The sequence below is a fragment of the Monodelphis domestica genome, chromosome 2 (assembly GCF_027887165.1).
Source record: "Monodelphis domestica isolate mMonDom1 chromosome 2, mMonDom1.pri, whole genome shotgun sequence".
NCBI lineage: Eukaryota > Metazoa > Chordata > Mammalia > Didelphimorphia > Didelphidae > Monodelphis > Monodelphis domestica.
This window is the reverse complement of record NC_077228.1, coordinates 469,765,314-469,788,981: the sequence shown is the minus strand read 5'-3', so window position 1 is coordinate 469,788,981 and position 23,668 is coordinate 469,765,314.

Sequence of the window (23,668 nt, the reverse complement as noted above, 5' to 3'; positions counted from 1 at the left end):
TGATTGTGACTTGTCAGGATCACACAACCAGTAAATGTCTGAGGGTAGTTTTCAACTCTGGTATTCCCTGGCTCCAGGCTTAGAACTCTATCAATGGTTGTACCTAGCTTCTTCATAGCATCTAGCAGCCACTCGTTTTTTTTAAAAATCAAGAGCATCTACAGGGCACTAAGACATCTTTTGGGAACATGTTAATATCTTTGCTTGTAACATCTTAATGTGAATTTTTTACACAGATAAAATATCTACAGTATGCTGGACATTAACACAAGCTACATTAAGAAAGACATAGAGCTCCCTAAAGGAGAACACATCTGAAATATTTTATTCATCTCTGGATTTACATATTTTAAGAAGCAATATGGATCAGTAGGTAGTTGTCCAAAGGACAATCAAGATAGGAAATGGTATTGACTTTCTTCTATTCAAGTATTAGTAGAAGGGTTTCTAAATATTTAGTCTAAAAAGGAGAAGCTTTGGAAACACATATCTATTTTCAATTATTTGAAGGGCTATGGCATGAAAAAGTATTTAGAACTGTTTTTCATCCCTAGAGGCAGAAACAAAGCCAATGTGTGTAAGTTACAAATAGCTGACTCAATGTAAGAAAAAAAAATAAAAAACAAAACTCCCTAATACTTAGAGCTTGCCAAAAAAAAAAAGGAATTAACTAACTTGGAAGATATTGGATTCCTATTAATTAGGACACTATGAACAGAGTTTTAATTTGATAGATATGATGTTAGAGGGATTTTTATTCAGGTACATTTTGAACTAGCTAATCTCTGATGGTGGTTCTAATCTATGATTCTCTAAGTCAAGTAAGGTATTGGGATAATGAGGAGATTCAAATTCAAATAGAGTCATTTTTCACCCAAAAGATTCTCCTCATGAAGTAGAATTTTTCATACTGAAGCTTCAGATTTTCACATTAATTTTCTACTTCTCTTTGAACATATCCTAAGTGATAAGTGAAAGGGTGAATGAGAAAATGACTCTGGAATTTGCTGATTTTAAAATTCTTAATTCTCAAGAATTAACAATGCACAAGTTTAGAAATATATTTAGAATGAAAAAGTCTATGCCCAACTGTGAATTATTTTAATTGACTTTTTTGTTAAAATTTAACTTCATCTGAACTGGTTTTGCTCATCTAGGATTAAAATAATAGATGTATCAAAGAGATGGCAGCTGGTATTACAGTGGACTGTGTTGGGCCTTGAGTCAGGAAGATTAGTATTCCAGGGTTCAAATATGGCCTCGGGCATTTACTAGATGTATGATATTATACAAGTCACTTAACCTGGTTATCCCATTTTCCTCATCTGCATATGAACTAGAGAATGAAATGGCAAATCATTCCAGTATCTTTAGCAAGAAAATCCCAAATAATGTCACTAAGAGTTGAGCCTAACTGAAATGAGTGAATAACAAGGATCTCAAAGTTCTTCCAAAAAGAATAATAAAAAGAAATCTACTGGGTCACCTGATCATTGTGGTGGAATAGCCTACACAGACATGGAACAAACCAAAAGCAAAACAGGTATCAGAAGGTCCCAAAGACAGAATTTGTAATTCCTCATGATAAAGAAAGAGAAACACTTTAAGTGTACAACTGAAAGGATTGATGCAAAACTGCAAAAATTTCCTAAACTGAGAACCTAGAAGCAATTGACTATGTACTCTTCCTTCTTCTTTTCCCTTTATATTGACCCTTTGACCTCACTGCACTACTTTTTCCTCTAGTGTCTGACAGAGTTGCCTCTTCTTGACTTGGTAAATACCTGTACATATGTGTTTCATCCTATTCCTTTAAATTGTTCTCTATTAGAATTCACATTCAATTGATCTTATCTACCTACTGTGAATTTCAGAACTATTCCACCCTAATCAGACCATTCTTTAGAAGGTCTGATTTGGCTATTTCCTGATCAATAACAATAGAGATACTTGGAATAACAGAATCAAATCTTGGAAACTACATTTCTCCTCCCTTCTTAGTTTAACAAAATTAGGAAGGTCTGCATCAAATTCAAGATTTAATTATCTGAGAAAATGGCCTTCAACAGACATGTACAAAAAAAAAAGGACAGACCTCTGGGCTGTCCTAAGTTAAGCTTGAGCCACTATTGGCACATGTGAGATGCAGGAAATGAGTTAGAGAACAGCCTTTGGAGTTCTCAAGACTTCCTGTGGAGTGGGCTAGAGTTCAGTTTGATACTGGAGCTTGAGCTTGGAGAAGCTCTGCTGACAGTTTTCCTTCAGACTGGTCAAGTGAGTGATAAGGACTGATCCCTTTCTCTGCCTTGGCTTTCCAAGGACTTAACACCTGCTTTAGCTCAGCCTGAGCCAGAGTGGTTCTGAGTTAAACTCCTTTTCTTCTCTCCCTCTCCTTCTCTCTCTCTTTCCCTAACTATAAGTAATTATCCTGAACAAAAATGAATATTTTCATAAAGGAATTTATTATTTATAATGCACACCCAAATTTACAATAGTAATCTCAGTTTGGTTGATTTCTTATGAAATATTTGATCAATTCATCCACTATGCATTGAGTACTTACTAAATGAAATCAGCATGATAACAAAACAAAGGTAACATTGAGCTTTGAGCATGTACAATTGCACTATGCTTATTTTATCTCAGGGTATTAAGGAAAAATGTATCCAAATATGTATATATATATATTTATATACACACATATACTTATGAATATATGGAAAGATGGGTTGAAAAGGAAAATAAGTGAGCCCAACCTAGAGTGAAAGGGTCAGCTTATATGCCTAGCTCTGACCTGAAAAAATATTTACCTTCCCTATCCCTTTTGATCAGGTCTATTTTTGCTTTGGCTTTGTCAGATATCATGATTGCAACTCGTGCTTTCTTTCTATCAGTTGAGGCCCAAAAGGTCTTACTCCAAACTTTAATTCTAACCTTGTGAGTGACAACCCTCCTCATATGTGTTTCTTGAAGAGAACAAATAGTCGGGTTTTGTGTTCTAATCCAATCTGCTATTGGTCTACATTTTATGGTTGAGTTCATACCATTCACGTTCAAAGTTATGATTGTCACTTTTGGATTCGCTGGCATTTTGATATCTTCCCCTAGTTCTGACCTTTCTTCTTTAGCTAGCTCCTTTTGAACCAGTGATTTACTTTAGGTCAGTCCCCCTAGTCTCCTCCCTTGGTGTATGCTTCCCTTTCTAGCCTTTCCATTATTATGCTCCCTTCCCCTCCCCCCTCTCCTTCCCTCCATTTTTATATTCCCTTCTCCCACCCCCTCCTTAATTTCCCCTTCTTTCTTGCCCTTTTGGATAAGATAGAGATCAGGATCCCACTGGATCTAGATGTTCTTCCCTCTCAGATTTGATTTCACTGAGAGTAAGGTTTAAGTAATTCCACTTCACACTCTCTTCCTATCCTTCTCATATGAGAATTCTTCCCCTCCCCTTCCCATGTGTATCTTTATATGGGAAAGATTATTCTATTAAGTCCCCCCCTATTTCTTGAAGTAAATCTTAGTATTATCGATGGTTTCCCCCTCCCTTTTCCTTTCATTGCTCCCACTTTCACCAAATCTTCTTAATGCCCCAATCTTTCCCTATGCATGTTTCTTCTAACTACTCTTATGATGCATACACTTTTTGAGAGTTACACAAAACATTTTCCCCACATATTAATATATATAATTTGATGTAAATGTAGTCCTTCTAGAAGAGAGTTTGACTTAAAGAAAAAGATAAGATTTATCTCCTTTTCCCTTTCTTTCATATTTACCTTTTCATGTTTCTCTTGCTTTCTGTACTTGGATATCAAATTTTCCACTAAGTTCTGGTCTTTTCTTAGCAAATGCTTGGAAGTCTTCTGTTTTGTTGAATGCCCATACTTTTCCCTGGAAGTATATAGTCAGTTTTGCTGGGTAGTTGATTCTTGACTGGAGATGCAGCTTTCTTGCCTTTCTAAATATCGTGTTCCATGCTTTGCAGTCTCTTAGTGTGTTAGCCTCTAAGTCATGTGTGATCCTTATAGGAGCCCCCCCTATATTTGAAGCAACTCTTCTTGGCTTCTTGTAGGATTTTCTCATTTTCTTGGAAGCTCTTGAATTTGGCGATTACATTCCTTGGGGTTGTCTTTTGGGGATTTAGTATAGAGGGTGTTCTATGAAAGCTTTCTATTTCTATTTTGCCCCCTTGCTCCAGAACATGTGGGCAATTTTCTTCTATAATCTCCTATAGAATAACATCGAGGTTATTGTTTATCTCTGTTTTTTTCTGGGAGACCGATAATTCGGAGGTTGTCTCTTCTTCCTCTGTTTTCCACTGACCTTTTCAGTGAGATATTTTATGTTTTCTTCTAATTCATTAATTTTTTGGGTTTTCTTTATTGATTCTTGCTGTTTTATGATCTCACTTTCTTTGAGTTGCTTAATTCTGGTCGTTAGAGTCTGGTTTTGCTTTTCAGCTTTGTCTACCCTTATATTGGATGCTTTGAGTTCTTTTTCCAATTGAGCAGTCTTATCTGTCAGACTGCTGATCTCTTTCTCTAATTTTTCTTTCCAGGTTTCCATCTTTTGGGTAAGTTCCAGTTTGAGATCTTCCAGAGCTGGTTAATAGTTTCCATTTTGGGAGGCATGTTCTGATTTTTTTTGGATTTCCTCCTCATTCTCTTCTTTTCCTTGGGTACTTCCACCATAAAAGTTTTCAATAGTCACCTTTTCCCCTTTCTTCCTGGAGACTTGATTTTGGGCCATGTGAGCCATCCCTTTGGTGGTTTTATTCCCCTTTCCTTTTTGGTCTGGGGTCTGGGTGATATGGGCAGATTTTCTGTGAATTTAGGTTGCCTCAGACTAATTCTTCCCAGCCTCCGAGGCTTCTTAGAGCACGGGGCCCCTGATCACAGCCCAACTGCCCAGGTGATCAGCTCTGCCCAGATCATCAGCGCGAGGTCTGCCCCTGGTGTTTAGCTCCGCCCAGATGCTCAGCAAAACCACCCCGAGTACAGCTCTAAGGGCCCCCTGTGCTCAGTGCAGGATTCTCCCGTGAAACCGCCCTGAGACGTTGTTTCCTGGCAGTCTCCAGATCCCAAGGACCCTGGAGTGCCCCCCTAGACAGAGATGTTCCCCACTCACTTGCTGTCCCAGTGAGCACTCCGGTAGCTCACTCTGGTTTGGTGGGGGAGATGGGAGTGGGGAAGGGTGGCTCAGTTCACGTTTCTGTACAAACTTTACCTCCTTCTTATTATAGTGTGGAAATGTTCAAACCCCACGTACCTTCGCCTCTGTAGGGTACTGGGGAGTACTAGGGAGTCCTTCTGATCCTCCAAAGGTGATTTTTATGCTCCTTTGATGTAGTCTATTTCATTCGGTGCTGGGGAGAGGAAGGGTGTGGCGTCTAGATTGCAGCCATGTTTACCCGGAAGTGTGGAGGTTACTTTCAATATGTGAAATCCAGGACTTAATTTTTCTCCCAAATGTGGACAATTTGAGAGCATTGTTGAGTAGATCCAGTAAGAAGAGGGAGAAATGTAGCATGGAAAGGGAATAAAATGATATTTTTTAAATAATATGTTTAAGGGCATAATTTTGTAAAATAAATTATATTTGCCATATTTTACACACATAAAAGACTGCCTAAATGAGATTCACATTCAAAGAAAATAACATAGCCACCCACATTAGGGGAGAAAAGTAGAAAATAATGTAATATTGCCTAGATAATGACATGCCCCAGCAAAGGGTTTACTATTGAGTAAACCCTATCAGGATGGATATCTTAGGCAATGTAGATGAACAATGAGCTGAGCAATACCTGAATATGGATATATAAGGCTCAATCACAATTTGGAAACTGTTCAATATTTTCAATTATTCCAAGCTTACCACTAATGAAACAACTAATCACTTTTTTAAATGTAATTACTTCCTTGGTGATATTATTTGACTATAAATTATAGAATAGCATAACATAATAAAAATTTTATGTGACCCAAATGGTATTCATAAGTGTTATGGTGGGAGTAAGTAGGTTTAAATGTATATATTATTCAATATGATATGTGCATGAAAATTGCATAAAAGTTATTATTAGGGATGGAAAAAGGAAGTTTGATAGTCATAAAATGAGAGGGATACAAAATTGGTAACATTTAACTTCTGTCAGAAAAAAATATTAATAGAAGCAAGGAATAGCTTCAGTTTCTATTCATTAAACATTAAGCTTCTTGAAAAATAGTGACTGTCTTCTATCCACCCCATAGCACAGTCCCTGGCACAAAGAAGACACTTAAATGTTTACTAATTATTGATTAAGTCTAGAGAGGAGATAGGTAAAACTATCAAAAAGTTGCCCTAAAGACTTGAGACTGAATTTTAAGTTAACTGATAGAAGAATGACAATGTTAAGAAGTGATGTCATTTTAAAGAAAAGTTATAGAATCATAGATTTACAGTTAGGGGAAAAAAAGTCCAATGCCTTCACTTCAGATATGAGGAAATTAACTCCCAGAGTGACTGCATTACCTACAGACACACAAGTAGTAAGTCAGAGGGTCTGAAACTCCTCCTCTGACAATTTCTGTGAAATTCTGTGAAGCTGGACAAGTCATTTCATTTCTCTAAGCAACTGTGTAAAACTAAATTTCCTAAAAGTTGCTGCCCTATTTTATAAGGAAGAGGTTCTCATCTAAGTATTCCCCCCAAATAAAATCAGAATTGCAAACTCAGGTTCTATTCCAAAAGTATTTGAAAAGAGGAAGTAAGGAAACAATTTATGAAATATGTCTTTCAGAAAAAAGAAAAAGGGACAAAAAGGCTTAATGTACTATATTTTCACTTTGCACACAGATAATTGCTGAGAAATATTGTGAATAGATGGCATTATATGGATCCAGAGAATCTGCAAAAACCTCAACACAAAGTTACCTTAATTTTATCACATTAAGAAAAGCAGATCTTCACACATCAGAATTACAGTGAAGAAGGCAAAAATAATGCTGTGATAGAAAAATCAATCATAAGAATGTATGATTACTTCTCTTTTTACAAACCAAATAAAAGGAAACATGATATTCTGTTATCTCTCTGACATTCTGACAAGTCACAGGCAACTGAGGAACCAAGTAAACATACATTCATCAAATGCCTCCAAAGCCTAAACCTTATGCTAGGTGTTAGTTATAAAAAAACAAAAGGGAAATAATCTTCCATTTCAAGAAACATTTTTATGGGAGAAACAAGATATGAATACTATAGAGTGATATACCAAAAGCATGTAAAGAATAAGCTGTGTTAATTTGAAAAGGATGTACTAGCAACTAGAGAGAGCAGGAAGTTCTCTTGGTAAAATTTTAGTTGAGTTTTGGTAATCAGGCATTCCAAGAGGAAGAGGTGGTGGTCCACATTGGTGCAGGGTCATGATTTGGCCAAAGCAAGGTAAGGGGCATTTAAATGTTTTTGTGTAGTGTCAGACATTGTTCTGAATGCTAGAAACAGACACATCAGCAAAAAGAAAGAAAACAAGAAAGGTCTAGCTGAAAAGGTGCTTACTTTCAAACAGAAGAAGAAATACATGAGAAGACTGAAGAAGTTGGTTGGGTTAGGGGAGGAGGTTGGGGAAAGAAGAAATCCAAACAGCTAAAGATGGAGCAGGAGAAGAATTCAGGTACAAATTTGGTTTTCCTAAACACTTTAAATAAAATTCTGTGAGGACTTGACCAATAAGAGGAAGTAACTTCATCTACTAGGGTGAGAAGACTCTATGAGTAAGGTTGAGTTATTGAGGAAAATGGAAAAAAGCAACATTGAAGAGTTCAAGGATGGGGGAAAGGACATATTTTATAAAGATATTTATTGTAGCTCTTTTTGTGGTGGCAAAGAATTGGAAACTGACAGGACGTTCATCAATTGGAGAATGGCTGAATAGTTTTGGTATAAAATTTTAATGGAATACTATTGTGCCTTAAGAAGTGATAAACAGGATGATCATAAAAACAAAAATGATCTGGAAAGATTTACATGAAATGATGCATAATAAAGTGGTCTGAACCAGAATAATATTATACACAGTCATAGCAATGATGTAGAATGATCAAATCTGAATAACAACTTTTATCAGTGACACAAGGATTCAAGATAATTCCAAGAGACTCATAACCAAAAACAAACAAAACCCCCAAAATACTCCACTATCATAGAAGGAACTGATGGAGTATGAATGCAAGTTGAAACATACAATTTTTCGTTTTATCTCCTTTGAATGTCTTCTTGTATAAGTGGTAAATGTTTTCTTTTATAGCATGAAAAATGTGCAAGTATGTGTTGCATTAAATTATATGTATTACCTTTATCATATTACAAGTCATCTCAGAGTGGGAAGAGGAGAGAAAAGGAGGGAGAGAACATGGATCACAGTATGTCAGAAAATTATTATTAAAAATCATATTAAATTTTCATTGACATGTATAAAAGTAAGGATGATGATGCTGAACAAAATAAATGATTTAAATATTAATTAATATGGATATATATGATCATAGCACAAGAATATATAATGCATTTATATGAAGATTTTCCTCATTCTTCCAGCTTCTCCCAGGGATACACTGAAAAGCAGCCATCCCAGGTTTGAGGAGTTCCCATTCATTTCTTTGTCTTATTTAGGACTCATATCACCAAATATGCACATCATTTAGCACAAATTAGTACATCAATTAGTGAAGTAAGTAAAGTTCTGTCATTCAGTTCAAAACTTTAGAGTACTATGCATTTCTAAAGAACATTATACTGTGATATTTCTATATAGAACCTCATTTTAAATATCCATTTTATTTTAAGTAAATCTATTGACAATGCAAGTGCCCTGGGTTTCTAATCAATATAATTGGATTAAAAATGAAAAAGTAGGTTAAAAGGAATAATTTATTTTAATGTTTAATAGACAGAACATTTGTTCTTTCATTTGATCTGAGATTAAATTCAACCTCAGAAAATGTGTAACTCTGGGCAAATCACTTAAACCCTTTTTACCTCAGTTTCTACAAGGTTAAAATAGGGGAAATAATGCCACCTACCAGTTATGAAGATGAAAGAAGATAATATTTAGGTTTTTAGCAAGTGTCTGGCATGTATATATGTTATATAAAATGATTATTCCCTATCTTTCCATTGCCCAATCAAGAAAATGCAAGTATAGGATATAGACTTAAATAGACTAAATTATTCCTTTAAAAATAAAATTAATGAAAAAATAAAAAAACAGTAAATATATTCAAGAAAATAGTATCAATGAGACAACAAAGTTAATTTATGTAAATATTCTATAGGGATTTATCTTAAAAAATTAATACTAAATAATAGAAAACAGGATTAATGGATTGAGGCTAAAATTGTAAAAGACTAGAAATTAAACCAATTAATGAATACAAAACAATTCTAAAATAAAAAAAGATTGCTAATAAAAGAGTATTAGATAAACTTGAAAATAAAAAATGTAAAAAAACATTAAATTATGTAAGTCTGACAAAGTTAAGTATTAAAAAAAGATTATAAACCTGACAAACCACTGACATCTTATTTGAGAAAAAAGAAAAGAAAATTATAAAATATTGGAGGAACAAGTTGAATTCATCATAGAATTCATCATCATAGAAAGGAAATCAAGAGAGTGGACAGAAACTTCCTTATGAAATTATATGCCAATGAGAACAGAATTTTTAAAACTATGAAGATTTGGGTGAGTATACATATATATGATGTCATCTATGTATGCACATATATGTGGATAATATGTATATAATGGTATGAATATAGCCCTAATTAACAAAATGATCATAGCACAGATATATGAAAAAGGAGGGAAAATATCTGATTCAGATTGATTTAGAATTTTTCCTAATCCTGAAAGAGCTAATTTTAGATATGTACATATATATATGTACTCTGAAAATTATTATCAAAAATGGCTAATCAAATCCATTTATCAAAATATTTAATGAGAATAAGATGCTTTTGATATCAAGTGAGGGAAATAAAAGAGAACCATAGACCAAAGCCACTATTTCATCAATTAAAAAAAATATTTTTTTCTATAAATTTTTTCAAGATGTATGCAGAGTAAACAAACATAGAAGAAAGTGTGAGCAGAGTGAAAAAGATGGAATCTTATATTAAATGGACAAATGAAGGCTTCTACACCTTACAATTCTGCTCTCTCTCCCTCTCTCTCTCTCTCTCAAACACACACACACACACACATGCAGAATTTTATCTACAAACACAATACATAAACATCAATAAATTGGACCAAAAGTTTTTCCATTATTATTGTATACTCATAAAACATAAATAAAGGTAAAGTGTCCAAGACAATAATTATTACATTCTAGAAAATAGCAGAATAACATTTTTAGTATTTACATGCATTATCAGAAAAGTAAGAATGAAGAAATATTGAATATTTACAAAGTCCTGAAAAGTGTCAATAAATCAAATATACTCTGAATATTTCAATTAATTTCATTAAACATAAAGATAATGAAGAGAAATATTATTCCCCTTAGTTATAGCATGCCAATATTATTAACATAACAAAATAAAATTACTTCCCCCTCTTCCAGGTCCACCAAATTATCAAGAATTTGATCTATAGCACTATACAAAAGAAAAAAAAAACAGCAAAATTCATTTTGAAGAAAAAAAAGCCTAGCCTCCAAAGGGCAATAAAAGAGCCAAACTATGTGGAAATGAAGGATATTATTGGAACTAAAAATAAAACATTAAAATAAATTATTATAATTCAATGCTGGTTTTAAAAAGTAGAAAACAGATCAGCCCATTGGCATCATTAATTAAAATTGAGAAAATATAAAAAGTTTTAGCCAAGTATTTGAGAAACCCAATATAAATTACTTGGGAAAGGATCATTTATTGACAAGAACTGCTTGGAAAATTTGAAAGCAGTTCTGTCAGAAATAAAATTTAGACTAGCTTCTTACATGATTTACCACAAAACATTCTAAATAGATTCAAGACTTGAATACAAAAATTCATATTATAAACAGATAGAGGATACTTTCCTAAGCATTCTTAACCAATAAAGACATAGCAATGATCATTGGAAGGCAAATTCACTTTAATAACACCCAAGTTTTAAATAAAAAGCTTCTGTACTAAGATGAAAACAGAATAAGAATGTAAATTGTGAGTAGGTAAAAGCCTTTTACCAAATATCTCTGATAATAGTCTGATGTCATATATGTGCAATTTATACAAATTTATGACACATGGGGCCCAATGGGGGTAAAAATGTATTTTTAAAAAACAAATTATGTGTTCCAATGAAAACATACTAATGTAAGAAACATTAATTAAAATAACCTCAAGGTGTCATTTACTCCATAAATGGAGATAATATAAAAATGCATTTAATAAAAATCCAAAAATAGAGGAAATTCAGCAACAAAAAATTTTTTTAGAAAGACACACTATTATACAGTTGTTAAAAATGTGAATTGAACCGACTAATCTGAAAAATTATTTGAAATAATTTTAAATTAAATATTTTAATGTAAAATATTTCACATTACCAATTACATGTAATAAAAATGTTTCACATAAGTTTTATGAAATATATGATCAAAATTATCTCTTACTTCCTTACCTCACCCTCTTATAGCCTAAGCAATTTGATCTGTCATATATGTATTATTATTTCTCCATATTGTTTATTTTTGTAAAAGAATACTCATATAAAACAAAAAAAAACCAATAAAAACCCAAATAAAAAAATCCTATGCTTTGTTCTACATTCAGACTCCAACAGTTCTTTCTCTGGACATGGATAATATTCTTTGTCATGAGTGCCTTTGAATTGTCCTGGATCATTGTATTACTCAGATTAGCTAAATCTACCACAGTTGATCATCACACAATATTGCTGTTACTGTGTACAGTATTCTTCTGGTCCTGCTTATTTCATTCTGCATCAGTTGATGTATGCATTTCCAATTCTGTCTTAAATCATTCTGTTCATTATTTTTTACAACATCCATAACCATCATATCCCACAATTTGTTCGGCCATTCCCTAATTAATGGTCATCTCTTCAGTTTCCAATTCTTTGCCACCAAGAAAAGGGCTGCTATTAATATTTTCTAAATGTAGGTCCTTAACCTTTTTTTTTCATTACTTTTGGATATAGACCTAATAATGGTATTACTGTTTCAAAGAGTATGAAAGGTTTTAGTATCCTTTGGGTAAAGTTTCAAATTATCATTCAGAATGGTAGGATCAGTTCACAATTACATTAGTAATGCATTAGGTTTCCAATTTTGCCAAATGTGCGCCAACATTTATTGTTTACCTTTACTGTCATGCTGAACCATCTAATAAATGTGAAGAAGTAACTCAGATTTGTTTTAACATATATTTTTCTAATCAAGAGGGATTTAGAACATCTTATATGATTATTGATAGCTTTGATTTCTTCATCTGAAAACTGTTTATTCATGTCCTTTGAACATTTGTCAATTGGGGTATGACTTGCTTATTTTACTTAATTCTCTATATGTTTGCCAAATGAGACCTTTATCAGAGAAATTTGTTATAAGATCTTGCCCCATTTTGTTGTTTCTCTTCTAATCTTGTTCACACTGGTTATGTTTGTACAACTCCTTTTTAATTTAACATTGTCAGAATCATTCATTTTATGTTGTGATGTTCTATATCTCTTGTTTGGTAGAGTACAGCTATGGCTAGAAAACAAGTATAAAATAGGTGTAGTTTAATATGCTTTATGATCAGTATAAATTAAGAGTAACTCAGCAGCTAAAATAGCTGAAGAAATCCCTGTATTGAGTATAAATGTCCAAAACAGTGCAGATCTGTTCTGCTTCAATTTGACTAAATCTGAACACTGTTCTTTAAAGATTGGTTTATTTTAGAGAGAAGAATATGAATTGTTTTTATTGTTTAGTATTTTCCTTCACATCTGACCCAATGTGACTCCATTTGGGATTTTCTTGACAAAGATGCTGGAGTGGTTTGTCATTTACTTCTCTAGTTTATTTTAAATATGAGGAACTGAGACAATCAAGATTAAGTGACATGCACACATCTAGTAAGTGTCTGAGGTCAGATTTTAATTCCAGAAGATGATTCTTCCTTACTTAAGTCCTTGCATTTTATCCAATGTGTGACCCAAATGCCCAAGAATACTGATGAAATAGCCTAAGAAACCTAAGAAAGGAGTGAATAGGGTGGTCAAGCACTTTAAACCATGACATGTGACAATAAGTTATAGGAACTGAAGATGTTCAATCTGGAGCAGGGAAGATGAGAGAGAGTGACATGATATGAGTTTTTATGTATTTGTATGAAGGTATAAAAGAAAAAATGTAATGTCCTCTATTTGGTCAGAGAGGACAAATTAGAAAACTGCATGAAAATATTTAGATTTATATAATGATAGCAAAATGAGATGTTTTGGAAGACAATTGTTTGCCTTTTATTGGAATGTAATGACATACATTTTGGGGGGATTTTATAGAATAGATTCCACTTGAGATTTTATTAAATGGAATCTATTAAACACTAATATCTCTTCCAATTTTGAGATTTTAAAAATTCTCCTTAACGTTCCTGATGTCAGTTGTTGATGATGATGATGCTTAATATCAGTGAAGAGAAGCAGCATATTGTAGTGGGTAGAGAACCAACCTCAAATCCCAGATTTGACTTAACATATAATCTATGACATAGTGGTGGCATAAGCTTGTCCAAGTCACTTAACTCAGTGCTCTAGGTAACTCTAAAACTCCAAATTGCAGAGAAAGTACCATTGTCAATAGAAAGTTTCCCCACCTAGTAGTTCTCTATTTGAAGGAAGTCATAAAACCAGTCCTGTCTTTGTATTATTTGCTTCATTTGAATAAAAAATATTTGCAGAAGAGGATAAATAATATATTTGTGGAAATTCTTTGTATTCATTTTGAGAAGGGCAGTGTCTTCAGTTGGTGCCTTAAAAGATCTAGAACTTTTAAAATAATGAAGTAATTATTAAATTGTTATAAACAAGTATTTGGAATTTTCAACAACTATTTAGAAGTCTTATTGTCAATTTTGCATCTCAAACTTTAAGTGAAATAATATCCCTTTATGATATTTACAGAAAAAGAAAATACCACTGAAACAGCTAGCCTGCATACAGCCAAAGATACTAGAGACAGTTTAAGTAGAAGTCATAAGCAGAAAGTAAAAATAAAAACAATACAGGAATAAGTTACACTAAACATAGTCATTGGGTTCCCAGTACCATTAACAATGGAGAGAAGTGCTTTGCACAAATGATTTGACTAAAGATAATTAGTTGTGAGACAAATAAACCTAATTGATAATTGCTAATATATGTGGAATACATTACTGACAAGAAGTTATTTTAGCAAGAGAAAATATATTTTTACTAAAGACAAACCTCAAACAGCTATGTCTGAGACATCAAAAGGACAACTTATTTCATATAACTTAATCAATGAAATGCTAAGGGTAAAAAGTCTCATTTAATAGGAGAAACTTTAATACTATAAGTAACTATCAAGGTAGTTGAAATGATGTCTATTAAGTAACATGTAGAGCAGCTTCAAATGGTGTCAACCCTAAATACTATTGTGTAAAGCTATATTGTCTCAATTGTTCATAAAATCTAATTTTTTTTCAAAATTGTGTTTTCTTCTATATGTTTGATAGAGGCAAAATATTGCTCTCAATTTGTTGTTGGAAAACACTTTTTAAGTAATCGTATTTCCAGTGAAACCATGATTTGAGGAATCTCATGGCAAAAACTAGACAATCAATCATACTAAAATATTATGGTCATTTTATGTCATAAAAAAGTTATAAAAGTTTGGTATCTATTACATCATTTCATTTTACTTTTAAATCGTAACAATTAAATGAATACATTTTAAAAGTGTTTATTTCTACAAACTTGAAAAAAGTATTACATTTATTTGAATAAAATATGATTTAAGAAAATCGTTGAATATTGTTTTATTATACAGGTATCAGGATATAATATGTGTTTGTGTTTCTTAAAAAAATAGCATTCTTACCTGTCTCACTGCCTTGAGCCGACATATCTCTCAGATGTGCATATAACTTGTACTAAGTTTTATGTTAGATGTGATTAAGAAGATAACTTTTTCAGTAGCCCACTGAGTTCTGATAGCTGGAAAGGTGTTAAGCAGAGATGTCCATATTCTTCAAATCCTGTTGGAAATATTGGAGAAACATCCCACAAAAAATGTACAAATTAAGACTAATTTCTCCAACTGCTCCTATTCATGATGATGTTACAATGCATTTCATATGAAACTTTTTTAGTAAATCCCTCATTTTTGTACAGCTAATACATTTAATTCAATTCAATGAATATTTATTGGTGTCTGCTATGTTCAGATCACCATGCTAGATACTGGTAATAAACAAGCAAAAGCAAGATATTGTTTATTCTTTCAGAGTTTATAATCTGTTGAAAATGTGAAAGTGATTGGTCTAGACTTCCAGGTAATCATGGCTGCAATCTAGAAGCCACACACTTCCTCTCCCCAGCACCGAATGAAATAGACTACATCAAAGAAGCATAAAAATCACCTTCGGAGGATCAGAAGGACTCCCCAGTACTCCCCAGTACCCTACAGATGTGAAGGTACATGGGGTTTGAACATTTCCACACTATAATAAGAAGGATGAAAAGCTTGCACAGAAACGTGAACTGAGCCACCCTTACCCCTCCCTACCTCCCCCACCAAACCAGAGTGAGCTACCGGAGCTCTCACTGGGACAGTGAGTGAGTGGGGAACGTCTCTGTCTGGGGGGGCACTCCAGGGTCCTTGGGTTCTGGGGTCTGCCAGGAAAAAACGTCTCAGGGTGGTTTCATGGGAGAATCCTGCGCTGATCACAGGGGGCCCAGGGAGCCATACTCAGGGCAGTTGCGCTGAGCATCTGGGCAGAGCTAAACACCAGGGTAGTACCACACACTGATTATCTGGGCAGAGCTGAACATCTGGGTAGTTTGGCTGTGATCAGGGGCCCAGCACTCTAAGAAACCTCGGAGGCTGGGAAGAACTAGTCTGAGGCAACCTAAATTCACAGAAAACCCACACGTATCACCCAGACCCCAGACCAAAAAGGAAAGGGGAATAAAAGCAACAAAGGGATGGCTCACATGGCCCAAAATCAAGCCTCCAGGAAGAAAGGGAAAAAGGTGACTATTGAAAACTTTTATGGTGGAAGTACCCAAGGAAAAGAAGAGAATGAGGAGGAAATCCAAAAAAAAATCAGAATATGCCTCCCAAAATGGAAACTATCAACCAGCTTTGGAAGATCTCAAACTGGAACTTATCCAAAAGATGGAAACCTGGAAAGAAAAATTGGAGAAAGAGATCAGCAGTCTGACAGATAAGACTGCTCAATTGGAAAAAGAGCTCGAAGCATCCAATATAAGGGTAGACAAAGCTGAAAAGCAAAACCAGGCCCTAACAACCAGAATTAAGCAACTCAAAGAAAGTGAGATCATAAAATAGAAAGAATCAATAAAGCAAACCCCAAAAATTAATGAATTAGAAGAAAACATAAAATATCTCACTGAAAAGGTCAGAGATTTGGAAAACAGAGGGAGAAGAGACAACCTCCAAATTATCAAAACAATAAACTCGATGTTATTCTACAGGAGATTATAAAAGAAAATTGCCCACACGTTCTGGAGCAAGGGGGCAAAATAGAAATAGAAAGCATTCATAGAACACCCTCTATACTAAATTCCCAAAAGACAAACCCTAGGAATGTAATTGCCAAATTTAAGTGCTTCCAAGAAAATGAGAAAATCCTACAAGAAGCCAGGAAGAGGAGCTTCAGATATAGGGGGGGCTCCCATAAGGATCACACATGACTTAGAGGCTAACACACTAAGAGACCGCAAAGCATGGAACACGATATTTAGAAAGGCAAGAGAGCTGGGTCTCCAATCAAGAATCAACTACCCAGCAAAACTGACTATATACTTCCAGGGAAAAGTATGGGCATTCAACAAAATAGAAGACTTCCAAGCATTTGCTAAGAAAAGACCAGAACTTAGTGGAAAATTTGATATCCAAGCACAGAAAGCAAGAGAAACATGAAAAGGTAAATATGAAAGAAAGGGAAAAGGAGATAAATCTTATCTTTTTCTTTAAGTCAAACTCTCTTCTAGAAGAACTACATTTACATCAAATTATATATATTAATATGTGGGGAAAATGTTTTGTGTAACTCTTAAAAATTGTATGCATCATAAGAGTAGTTAGAAGAAACATGCATAGGGTAAGATTGGGGCATTAAGAAGATTTGGTGAAAGTGGGAGCAAAGAAAGGAAAAGGGAGGGGGGGAACCATCAATAATACTAAGATTTACTTCAAGAAATAGGGGGGACTTAATAGAATAATCTTTCCCATATAAAGATACACATGTGAAAGGGAGGTGAAGAACTCTCATTTGAGAAGGATAGGAAGAGAGTGTGAAGTGGAATTACTTAAACCTTACTCTCAGTGAAATCAGATCTGAGAGGGAAGAACATCTAGATCCAGTGGGATCCTGAACTCTATCTTATCAAACAGGGCAAGAAAGAAAGGAAAATTAATGAGGGGGAAGGGGGAAGGAGTATAAAAAGGGAGGGAAGGAGAGGGTGGAGGGGAAGGGAGCATAAAAATGGAAAGGCTAGAAAGGGAAACATACCAAGGGAGGGGACTAGGGGGACTGACCTAAAGTAAATCACTGGTTCAAAAGCTAGCTAAAGAAGAAAGGTCAGAACTAGGGGAAGACATCAAAATGTCAGCAAATCCAAAAGTGACAATCATAACTTTGAACATGAATGGGATGAACTCAACCATAAAATGTAGACCAATAGCAGATTGGATTAGAACACAAAACCTTACTATTTGTTCTCTTCAAGAAACACATATGAGGCGGGTTGACACTCACAAGGTTAGAATTAAAGTTTGGAGTAAGACCTTTTGGGCCTCAACTGATAGAAAGAAGGCAGGAGTTGCAATCATGATATCTGACAAAGCCAAAGCAAAAATAGACCTCATCAAAAGGGATAGGGAAGGTAAATATACTCTGTTAAAAGGGAGTGTAGACAATGAGGAAATATCACTAATCAACATGTATGCACCAAATGGTATAGCATCCAAATTTTTAATGGAGAAACTAGGAGAATTGAAGGAGGAAATAGATAGTAAAACCATATTAGTGGGAGACTTGAACCAACCACTATCAAATATAGATAAATCAAACCAAAAAATAAACAAGAAAGAGGTAAAAGAGGTGAATGAAAGAGGGATGGAGGGTTGGAAAAGAAAATAATCTTTGTCTTTAATGAATAATACTTGGAAATGATCGAATAAAATATTATAAAATTTAAAAAATAAATAAATAGGGACAAAAAGGAATACACCTTCTTTTCAGCACCACATGGCACATTCACAAAAATAGATCATACACTAGGTCACAGAAACATGGCACTCAAATGCAGGAAAGCAGAAATAATAAATGCAGCCTTTTCAGATCACAAGGCAATAAAAATATTGATTGGTAAGGGTACATGGAGAGCCAAATCAAAAATTAATTGGAAATTAAATAATATGATACTCCAAAATTGGATAGTTAGAGAAGAAATCATAGAAACAATTAATAATTTTGTTGAGGAAAATGATAAAGGCGATACATCCTTTCAAACCTTATGGGATGGAGCCAAGGCAGTACTTAGAGGAAAATTCATATCCCTGAGTGCATATATTAACAAATTAGGGAGGACAGAGATCAAGGAATTGGAAATGCAAATCAAAAAACTTGAAAATGAACAAATTAAAAACCCCCAGAAGAAATCCAAACTAGAGATCCTAAAAATTAAGGGAGAAATTAATAAAATCGAAAGTGACAGAACTATTGAGCTAATAAACAAGACTAGAAGCTGGTACTTTGAAAAAACAGACAAAATAGACAAAGTACTGGTCAATCTAATTAAAAAAAGGAAAGAAGAAAGGCAAATTAACAGCATCAAGGATGAAAAGGGAGACCTCACTTCCAATGAAGAGGAAATTAAGGCAATCATTAAAAACTACTTTGCCCAACTATATGGCAATAAATATACCAACCTAGGTGATATGGATGAATATTTACAAAAATATAAATTGCCTAGGCTAATAGAAGAAGAAATAGATTTCTTAAATATTCCCATATCAGAAAAAGAAATCCAACAGGCCATCAAAGAACTTCCTAAGAAAAAATCCCCATGGACTGGTGGATTCACCAGTGAATTCTATCAAACATTCAAAGAACAGTTTACTCCAATACTATACAAACTATTTGACATAATAAGGAAAGAGGGAGTTCTACCAAACTCCTTTTATGACACAAACATGGTACTAATTCCAAAGCCAGGCAGGCCAAAAACAGAGAAAGAAAATTATTGACCAATCTCCCTAATGAATATAGATGCAATAATCTTAAATAGGATACTAGCAAAAAGACTCCAGCAAGTGATCAGAAGGGTTATCCACCATGATCAAGTAAGATTTATACCAGGGATGCAGGGCTGGTTCAATATTAGGAATACTCTCCACATAATTGACCACATCAACAAGCAAACCAACAAGAACCACATGATTGTCTCAATAGATGCAGAAAAAGCCTTTGATAAAATACAACACCCTTTCCTACTAAAAACACTAGAAAGCATAGGAATAGAAGGGTCGTTCTTAAAAATAATAAACAGGATATATCTAAAACCATCAATTAATATCATCTGCAATGGGGATGAACTAAATCCATTCCCATTAAGATCAGGAGTGAAACAAGGATGCCCATTATCACCCCTATTATTTGACATTATACTAGAAACACTAGCAGTAGCAATTAGAGAAGAAAAAGAAATTGAAGGCATTAAAATAGGCAAGGAGGAGACCAAATTATCGCTCTTTGCAGATGACATGATGGTCTACTTAAAGAATCCTAGAGATTCAACCAAAAAGCTAATTGAAATAATCAACAACTTTAACAAAGTTGCAGGATACAAAATAAACCCACATAAGTCATCAGCATTTCTATATAATTCCAACAAAGCTCAGCAGCAAGAACTAGAGAAATCCCATTTAAAATTACCTTAGACAAAAAAAATACTTAGGAATCTATCTCCCGAGACAAACACAGGAACTATATGAAAACAACTACAAAACACTTTCCACACAACTAAAACTATACTAGAACTATTGGAAGAACATTAACTGCTCATGGGTAGGATGAGCCAATATAATAAAAATGACCAATCTATCCAAACTCATCTATCTATTTAGTGCCATAGCCATGGAACTTCCAAACAATTTTTTTTACTAATTTAGAAAAAAAACATAACAAATTTCATTTCGAAGAACAAAAGATCAAGGTATCCAGGGAAATAATGAAAAAAAAAAATACAAAGGAAGGGGGCCTTGCAGTCCCAGATCTCAGACTATATTATAAAGCAGCAGTCACCAAAACAATCTGGTACTGGCTAAGAGACAGAAAGGAGGATCAGTGGAATAGACTGGGGGTAAGCGACCTCAGCAAGACAGTATATGACAAACCCAAAGATCCCAGCTTTTGGGACAAAAGTCCACTATTTCATAAAAACTGCTGGGAAAATTGAAGGACAGTGTGGGAAAGATTAGGTTTAGATCAACACCTCACACCCTACACCAAGATAAATTCAAAATGGATGAATGACTTGAACATAAAGAAGGAAACTATAAGAAAATTAGGCGAACACAGAATACCAAACATGTCAGACCTTTGGGAAGGGAAAGACTTCAAAATCAAGCAAGACTTTGAAAGAGTTACAAAATGCAAAATAAATACTCTGGAATACATCAAATTAAAAAGTTTTTGTACAAACAAAACCAATGTAACCAAAATCAGAAGGGTAGCAACACATTGGCAAACAATCTTCATAAAAACCTCTGACAAAGGTTTAATTACTCAAATTTACAAAGAACTAAATCAATTGTACAAAAAATCAAGCTATTCTCCAATTGATAAATGGGCAAGGGACATGAACAGGCAGTTCTCAGCCAAAGAAATCAAAACTATTAATAAGCACATGAAAAAGTGCTCTACATCTCTTATAATCAGAGACATGCAAATCAAAACAACCCTGAGGTATCAGGTCACACCTAGCAGATTGGCTAACATGACAGCTATGGAAAGTAATGAATGCTGAAGAGGATTTGGCAAAGTAGGGACACTAATTCATTGCTGGTGGAGTTGTGAATTGATCCAACCATTCTGGAGGGCAATTTGGAACTATGCCCAAAGGGTGACAAAAGACTGTCTGCCCTTTGATCCAGCCATAGCACTGCTGGGTTTGTACCCCAAAGAGATAATAAGGAAAAAGACTTGTACAAGAATATTCATAGCTGCACTCTTTGTTTGGCCAAAAATTGGAAAACGAGGGGATGCCCATCAATTGGGGAATGGCTGAACAAATTGTGGCATATGTTGTTGATTGAATACTATTGTGCTAAAAGGAATAATAAAATAGAGGAATTCCATGAAGACTGGAACAACCTCCAGGAAGTGATGCAGAGCGAAAGGAGCAGAACCAGGAAAACATTGTACACAGAGACTAAAACACTGTGGTACAATCGAAGGTGATGGACTTCTCCATTAGGGTCAATGCAATGTCCCTGAACAATCTGCAGGGATCTAAAAAAATACTACCCACAAGCAGAAGATAAACTGTGGGAGTAAAAACACCGATGAAAAGCAACACCTTGACTACAGGGGTTGAGGGGATATGACTGAGGAGAGACTCTAAATGAACACTCTAATGCAAATACCAACAACAGGGAAATGGGTTCGAGTCAAGTACACTTGTGATAACCAGTGGAATCGTGCGTCCGCTATGGGAGAGGGAATGGTGGTGGTAATGGGGCAGGGAGGAAAAGAAAATGATCTTTGTTTCCAGTGAATAATGTTTGGAAATGACCAAATAAAATAATGTTTAAAATTAAAAAATAAAAGAAAGTGATTGGTCTAAACATCTTACCCTCACAATAGGCTACTATAAAACATCTATGTTCCCAGGATGATTAGGTACACTGAATTTCTTCCCATGATATCTCTGGTAAGATTTAATCAATTGCCAAGAATTGCATGGAGCAGAAAGTTGAACAATATCTAATCTGCACTGATGGAGGAAGCATCTACATTGATGAAAAGAGCAATCATTCAAAACAATGAAACACAAAAATTAATGAAGTTCAATGAAGCTAATTAATAATAGGGAATCTGGGAATGTAGTTCTTAGTACTGCCTCATGCAATTCCTATAGGGTAACTTCTCTTTTATTCTATTTCCTTAACTGTAAAATGAGGATATTGGACACTACCCTTCTGAAATTCTTTGATTCTGTGATTCTATTCATTATAGAGTTAAAAAGATTCAGTATATACAAGGTCAAGTACAGAAATGTGTATGTACTTGATGAGGTTCATCACCTTCTTCAAAGGAAAACTTATACTAAAATGTTCTGACTTTTCAAGGGCTACAATTCAATCAAAATTGCTCAAGAAAGCATTGTCTGTCTCAATCTAGAGCTTGTATAGCCATTAAACTTCATTCCTTTGATCTTAACTATAATCTTAGAAAAACCTGCCATCAATTCTGTTAGAGTAGCTGCAGAAACTTTTATTCTTTGACTGACTGGGTCACTTTTTATTGTTATCCTTCTACTTTCTTGGACTCATAATATGTTTCTGCAAAGGAGTTAAATTAAATGCATTGTAACTATCCAAAAGGGGGAAATGAGCATTTTCCCAAGATTTTCAGGTAACATTTTCCTAGCTTCTTTTCCAGCAAAGTAATATTCATTTGTTAAGTTAAATAGATTTTCTCTTATGTACTTCCAGTTAGTCAATTGCACAGAAAACTAGGGGTTTTATTAAAATATTAAGTGAAAGAAAATACAGAAATAGAGACAAGACAGAAAAAAATTTAATGTGCATGTCCAAATCCTCATCAAAGATCATGGTACAAGTATGAATACTGTAAACATAAGAAAAGTTTGTTTGTTTTTTTAAATAATTGAAACATTTTCCAATTGAAAGAGCTAAGAGTATGAAAAAAAGAAAAGCCCAAACATAAAAACAATATGGAAATAGTGAAAGTACATATATGTCTGTGTGTCTCCATCTATCTATCTAAAAATGTCTTTTGTTTCTTCTGCTTATTTTTTCCACTTTACCTTCTTTCACAAAAACACCCTCATGAAGAGACATTATTTGAAGCAGAGCCTATTTTAAAAGAAAAAAAGGACAGAAAAAGACAACCAGAAAATCTAATCAATGCATTTTTATCTGAAAATATATTTAATGTTTCAGACCCCTGAACCTCCCATTTCTGCAAAGAATTAGATAGTTAATTTTATTCTCATACCTGTTTTTTGAGATTATTTTTATATTTTTCAATGTTCTTTTTGCATTATGTATTTTGTAGTTATTTTGTTACCACTAAAATAGCAGCTACAAATTTTTTTTGTGTCCAAAGAGATTTTTATTTTTATTACTTTTTCAACAACTACCCCAAAGTTAATACTTATTAGAAACTC